Source organism: Tachypleus tridentatus, chromosome 6 (genome assembly GCF_004210375.1).
Source record: "Tachypleus tridentatus isolate NWPU-2018 chromosome 6, ASM421037v1, whole genome shotgun sequence".
NCBI classification, from domain to species: domain Eukaryota; kingdom Metazoa; phylum Arthropoda; class Merostomata; order Xiphosura; family Limulidae; genus Tachypleus; species Tachypleus tridentatus.
Window position 1 is genome coordinate 155,437,739 of NC_134830.1, and position 6,807 is coordinate 155,444,545.

A 6,807-nucleotide genomic window follows, 5' to 3' on the forward strand; every position below is an offset into this window, starting at 1 on the left:
CTAAAATTAGTCGAAGAACAAATTATGCTAGGAGTGTAACTGGTAAAAACATTGGAGCAACGCCTGAAAACATCTTTAAATATACAAAACATGTATATAAGACCTGTAATAGACCATACAGCTCCAGCATGGATTAACGTAAGTGAAGAACAATTGAAAACCAAATTACAGTCATTACTAAATACGCTACTTATGACTGCATATGAAGTACCTAAAACCACCTCTTCAAAGTTTATGGATAAATATTCAAACACACAAACAATAGCAGGTAGACTGCTACACAGTACAATGAAATATTTTATTAAATTTTGGAGAAAAATGAACTATTGTGCGAACTCGGCAGATACTGCATATATGATGAAGATGGTCCAAAACACCTCATCCCGATTAATTTATATATTAGCTCATAAAGATACAATTACTTATACAAATTAAACAATGAAATAAACTAAAAATATATATTATACATATGTAATAATTATCAAATGACATGATAAAACAGGCCACCTATGACCGAGACAAAAGTGAAGGAACTTATGACGCAATATACATGGAAAGGTGCCCGAGTAAATGTGAATTACTCTGGCCCTAATGTAATAATTATTAACATAATAAGCAGTTTTTCACACTAACAACGAATAGGAAGGAGGAAGAGGTCAAGTGTACTTGACCCTTCTGGGTAAACATACATGTATTCCCAAATAACGAGAGAGAAAGAGATGTTGATAGTGACGCCATCTAATGTGATTGGTAAAACAGTAAAAATTATTGTTAAGACGAGTCGACTACTGCGATTTTAAGTTAACTATAAGTACTAGAATTCGTTAAGTAATTATCTCTCAATGAATTTTTATTTTAAATACAGGCAAATGGATATCAATATAATACCAGGTAATTGTACTTTTATTATTAACAGCATCACATTGTTAAGTCGTTTATTATCGTTGGTATAACGTGTGATTAACAACTAACGTTCTGAATGAGTTTGTTTAGATTCTTGTGATATTTTCAATTTATAGAAGTTAAAAATTGTATAAATAAATCTGAACTGATCCCACTAAAAATTAAATATGCTTAAGTGTTCGTTCACATAATTATTTTCATGTGTTTTATGAGTTACATTCTATTCTCTCTTTACCGTTGATTTAATTAAAAACACTAATTAAAATGCTGAATATTGATAACAAATTTATTTTATTATTTTATTTCTGGTATATATATATATATATATACATTCGTATATATATTTAATTCGTATGTACATTTTATTATGGGAATTTTTGTCATAGTTGATCGAAAGTGTTGCTCGCAGTTAGGATGACAAACTTTTGAATCGATCTATTATAAGTAATAACAGAATATTTAATTAAATATATTAATTACTTCGTTAATTGTGAAATTTAGTTTATTGTGGTAGTTTGCTTTGATCAGTAGCGCAGATAATTATAAAATCATATAACTTACAGAATTTGTGAATGTGAATAAATTCGAAAATATTTTATTGTATATCACTAAAATTAATTATGCACAAATAAAGTGCTAACTTTATTACAACATACTTTATTCATAAATAACATACTTTTCAAAAGGTCTTGTACCATTCGGTTTTGTAAAAAAAGTTACGCATGTTCAGTAAAAAACTTACGAGTTACGCCATATACCATATTCAATGGACTGTTTAAATCATTCGTCCTCAAGGAAGAGCGCTATTATTTATCTGTCATAATTTTATTATTTCAATTATAAGATAGATAATGGATTCATTAGAAAAAAAACTCTATATTTGACCAGCTAGTATTTACGCTGATTTCATATTATTCACATTTTCCCAATTAAATGCTAAAAAAAAAATCCCTTTTCTTATTTTAATCTTTCGAAGTTCCACTCAAATAAATGGTTGAGTCTAACAACGCAAAATGCATATTTTTTCTTTATGTTCGTTCATTGGCCTTAAGATTTTGGCCAGCAGTGTTTGTGTGTCGTTTATGTTTATTCGTGCGGCGAAGACTGCTGAGCCTATCAGCGTGCGTTAAACATCTTGAAAGTATATCGCTCATGACTGAGGCGCAAAGTTCGGCAGTAAATGCCAGATAATCTGATGCTATTTATTATGCTAATTTAATTTGAGCTGCGCGTTTTTCATAGTTATTTTATAGTTATAAAGACCATTTTATGATTGGTAGATTCAACCATCACAAACAATGTCTTTTGGTTACCTTAATAGAGACTGGATTTTTGAGTAGTTTATTTACTTAGAATTAATGGATAAATTATTTTATTTTTCAAAACCGTTTATTGTTTCTCGCTTTACAAATTCGTCCTAAACATTGAATAAGATAATATTTTCAGTTGATTATGTAATACGAATACACCAATATCGGAATATCTGTGATAAGTTTATCGGTCTATTAGCTATCTTCATTTAAGATACAAAATCCAAAGACCCAAAAATTAACTGATAATATTTTTTTTTATTTTTTACTTCTACTTCTGTTATATTTTATTTTTGATATTCAAATACATAAACTTGTGATTCACTGAACAAACTTTTGTACAGTTGCTATCCTAATTATTTAACATAAGGGATATCTTACAACATCGATTTGTGAGCTCGTGTGTGAGTTAATACCATATGGAACTTTTTATATCTTATTTTTTGCCATTAGAAGTCAATTTTAAGGTTTAAGATTGGATGTTTTAACCATTCCTGGCACTTTAATGTGGTTTTGAATTAAGCACAAAGCTACTCAAAGGGCTATTTGTGTTCTGCCCACCACGGGTATTGAAGCCCGGTTTTTAGCGTTGTAAGTCCGCAAACATATCGTTGAACCACTGGGGGTCCCCAGCGCTTTAAAACTACCAATAACAGGTAGTTGCTTTTTTTCTGTTACATAGTTCAAGGTGAAGGCTGTTATATCTGGAAATCAGGATATTTCACATTGTAATTTATCCCATACAGACAAGATAATAATTCAGGAAAAAGTTTGATTCTGACTAAACCCCCAGTGGTATGTCTGCTAGAAAGCAGGAGGGTTAATTTTCTTTTTAATTATTTAATTTCTTGAAAATTATCAGTGCTAAGCTCATGTGAGTGTGTTTTTAAATATTTTCTATAGACTCAAAAATAAATTACGCAGAAAACCTTGTTCGGACTTTCTCTCATGTTTCGGTACAGTTAATTCTAAGTTTATTTTCTGATTCGTAAGTTGAAGGTTTTATCGTCATATAATATTTATCATTATCATTAATACAGTTGTCGTGTTGCGACTCTCAGGACACATTTTTAAAAAAATCACGGGTATCGAAACCCGGTTTCTAGTGTGGTAAGCCCGCACACATGCCGTTGTACCTCCGAGAGGTTTTTTTACTTTTGCCTGGAGACGAAAAGAAATATACTATAAGTCTTGTTTACTTCATGTCACATCATTTGAACGTGATAACTGACTGAGTGTTTATTTACTTGCATTACATATCCTTCCTTACTGCACCCCGCTGGTACAGCGGTATATCTCCGGATTTACAACGCTAAAATCAGGGTTTCGATTCCACTCGATTGACTCAGCAGATAGCTCTTTGTGGCTTTGCTGTAAGAAAACACAGACTCATATGTGTTCTGTCCTATTTCGAAACGTACCTGTAATTGATATTAACTTACATACTTGTTTTTGACTCGAAAAATATTCTTGTCCTTGTTTTTGAATTTTTCTCGCAAAGCCTCACGAGTGCTATCTGCGCTAGCCGTCCCTAGTTTTGCAGTGTAAGTCTAGAGGTAAGGCAGCTACTCATCACCACCCACCGCCAACTCTTGGGCTACTCTTTTGCCAACGAATAATGGGATTGACTGCAAATTATAACAGTCTTACGGCTGAATGGACGAGCATGTTTGGTTGGACGTGGATTTCAACCGGCGACCCTCGGATTACGAGTCGAGTTCCTTAACTACCTGGCCATGCCGGGCCCCCGTTAGAGATGGAAAACTGATTTCAGTATATAACAAGATTATGATTTTGTTTCGATGTGTTTTTCTTATCTTTTTCTTCTGTTAATTTTCGATTAAGTACAATAATAATTCTTTGTATATTTATTTAGCATCTAACAATTATATATTTTGTTGAATAAATTATTTCAAGACATTCACTTTGTCATAATAATTACCAAATCGTTGAATACAAAATGCAAGGAACAGCATGGCCATGTGGTTAAGACACTCAACACGGTGGGTGATGATGACTAGCTGCCTTCCCTCTACTCTCACACTGATAAATTAAGGACGACGAGTGCAGATACCCCTTGTGTAGCTTTGGGCGAAATTTAAAACAAACCGAATAAAATGCAATAAATAAAATATCAATATTCAGCATTTTAATTAGTGTTTTTAATTAAATCAACGGTAAAGAGAGAATAGAATGTAACTCATAAAACACATGAAAATAATTATGTGAACGAACACTTAAGCATATTTAATTTTTAGTGGGATCAGTTCAGATTTATTTATACAATTTTTAACTTCTATTAATTGAAAATATCACAAGAATCTAAACAAACTCATTCAGAACGTTAGTTATTAATCACACGTTATACCAACGATAATAAACGACTTAACAATGTGATGCTGTTAATAATAAAAGTACAATTACCTGGTATTGTATTGATATCCATTTGCCTGTATTTAAAAATAAAAATTCATTCAGAGATAATTATTTAACGATTTGTAGTACTTATTAACGAGTAGTCGACTCGTCTTAACAATAATTTTTACTGTTTTACCAATCACATTAGATGGCGCCACTATCAACATCTCTTTCTCTCTCGTTATTTGGGTATACATGTATGTTTACCCACAAGGGTCAAGTACACTTGACCTCTTCCTCCTTCCTATTCGTTGTTAGTGTGAAAAACTGCTTATTATGTTAATAATTATTACATTAGGGCCAGAGTAATTCACATTTACTCGGGCACCTTTCCATGTATATTGCGTTATTAGTTCCTTCACTTTTGTCTCGGTCATAGGTGGCCTGTTTCATCATGTCATTTGATAATTATTACATATGTATAATATATATTTTTAGTTTATTTCATTATTTAATTTGTATAAGTAATTGTATCTTTATGAGCTAATATATAAATAAATCGGAATGAGGTGTTTTGGACCATCTTCATCATATATGCAGTATCTGCCGAGTTCGCACAATAGTTCATTTTTCTCCAAAATTTATTAAAATATTTCATTGTACTGTGTAGCAGTCTACCTGCTATTGTTTGTGTGTTTGAATATTTATCCATAAACTTTGAAGAGGTGGTTTTAGGTACTTCATATGCAGTCATAAGTAGCGTATTTAGTAATGACTGTAATTTGGTTTTTAATTGTTCTTCACTTACGTTAATCCATGCTGGAGCTGTATGGTCTATTACAGGACTTATATACATGTTTTGTATATTTTAAAGATGTTTTCAGGTGTTGCTCCAATGTTTTTACCAGTTACACACCTAGCATAATTTGTTCTTCGACTAATTTTAGTTTTTTATATTATTTACATGGTTTGTCCAGGAATTTTGGAGATATAGGAGTCTGGTAAAGTGCTCCATTCATGTAAATCTCTGGTTGTGCTTTGTATTGTTTCGTTGACTTTGGAAATATCGCGAGTTGTGTTTTTGCTGTGTTTATTTTGATTCTATATTTTTGTCAATACTCGCATATTCTGTTTAGTTGCGGTTGTATGTTTGTGGCTGCTATTGCTGGTGTTAGGGAACTTTTCCAGATTGCTACATCATCTGCGAACTGTGACGAGTATCCTGATTTGGATCTTTAAGTGGCATATTATTGACACACATGGTGAAGAGAATAGGGCGAGCCCCTCCTCCTTCACGGACGCCAGCTTCTAGTGTGAAATACTCCGAGAAAGTTCCATCTACATTTACTTTACATGGTCTGTTTTTCAAACAGTTAGAGAGCCAGAAAATAACTCCACGCAATCGTCCCATTTCACTCACACGGAACAGAAGACCATTGTGCCATACAGTGATGAATGTCTTCATGAGGTCGAGGAAGCAAGCGACAGTGCATTCTTCTTTATCAAAGCTATTCATTATTGTTTCAGTTAATCTAACTAAATGATCTGTCGTTTGTCTAAATGTTCTGAATCCGTTTTGTTCCTCAAGTAATTTTGATGCTTCTTTCAAAAATGTCGAGACTGTTACTGATTATTCGTTCAAGAATTTTGCCTACACAGCTGGTTAGGTTGATTGGTCGATAACTCTGTGGTTTATTGACTGGCTTACCTTCGTTATGGAACATTAATATATTAGCTTGCTACCAAGAAACTGGGATCTAGCCAGAGTGAAGTGATAAATTAAAGATTGCTATCAGATGATCCAATAATTTCCGAGTGCCATTTTGATGAGAATTGCTTGTATGCTGTCATTTCCTGGGGATTTGTTTTTGAGTTCTTAAATCCTTGTTTGAGTTCTGTTAGGGTGACTTTTGTGATGAGCAATAGATTGCTATAGTCATCTGTGTTAATGGTGTTATTGCTGTTAATATTTACTGGGAAATATGGTTCGTATATCTCTGTGTTATTTGTTACATCATTGTTTACTGTATTATAAAAATATTTTTTCAGTCTGGGACATTATGGTTTAGAAGTGTTTTGTAGTTGTTTGAACTTTCTGAGTGTGCGCTAAGGTGTTATTATGTTCAAGGGTTGGGTGTGACCAAAACATCCTATGTTCGGTTTTTTTTATTTAGTTGAGAGCAGAAGTTATCCCATTTTTCTTATTTTAACAATTTAATTTCAGTTCTGATTTTAT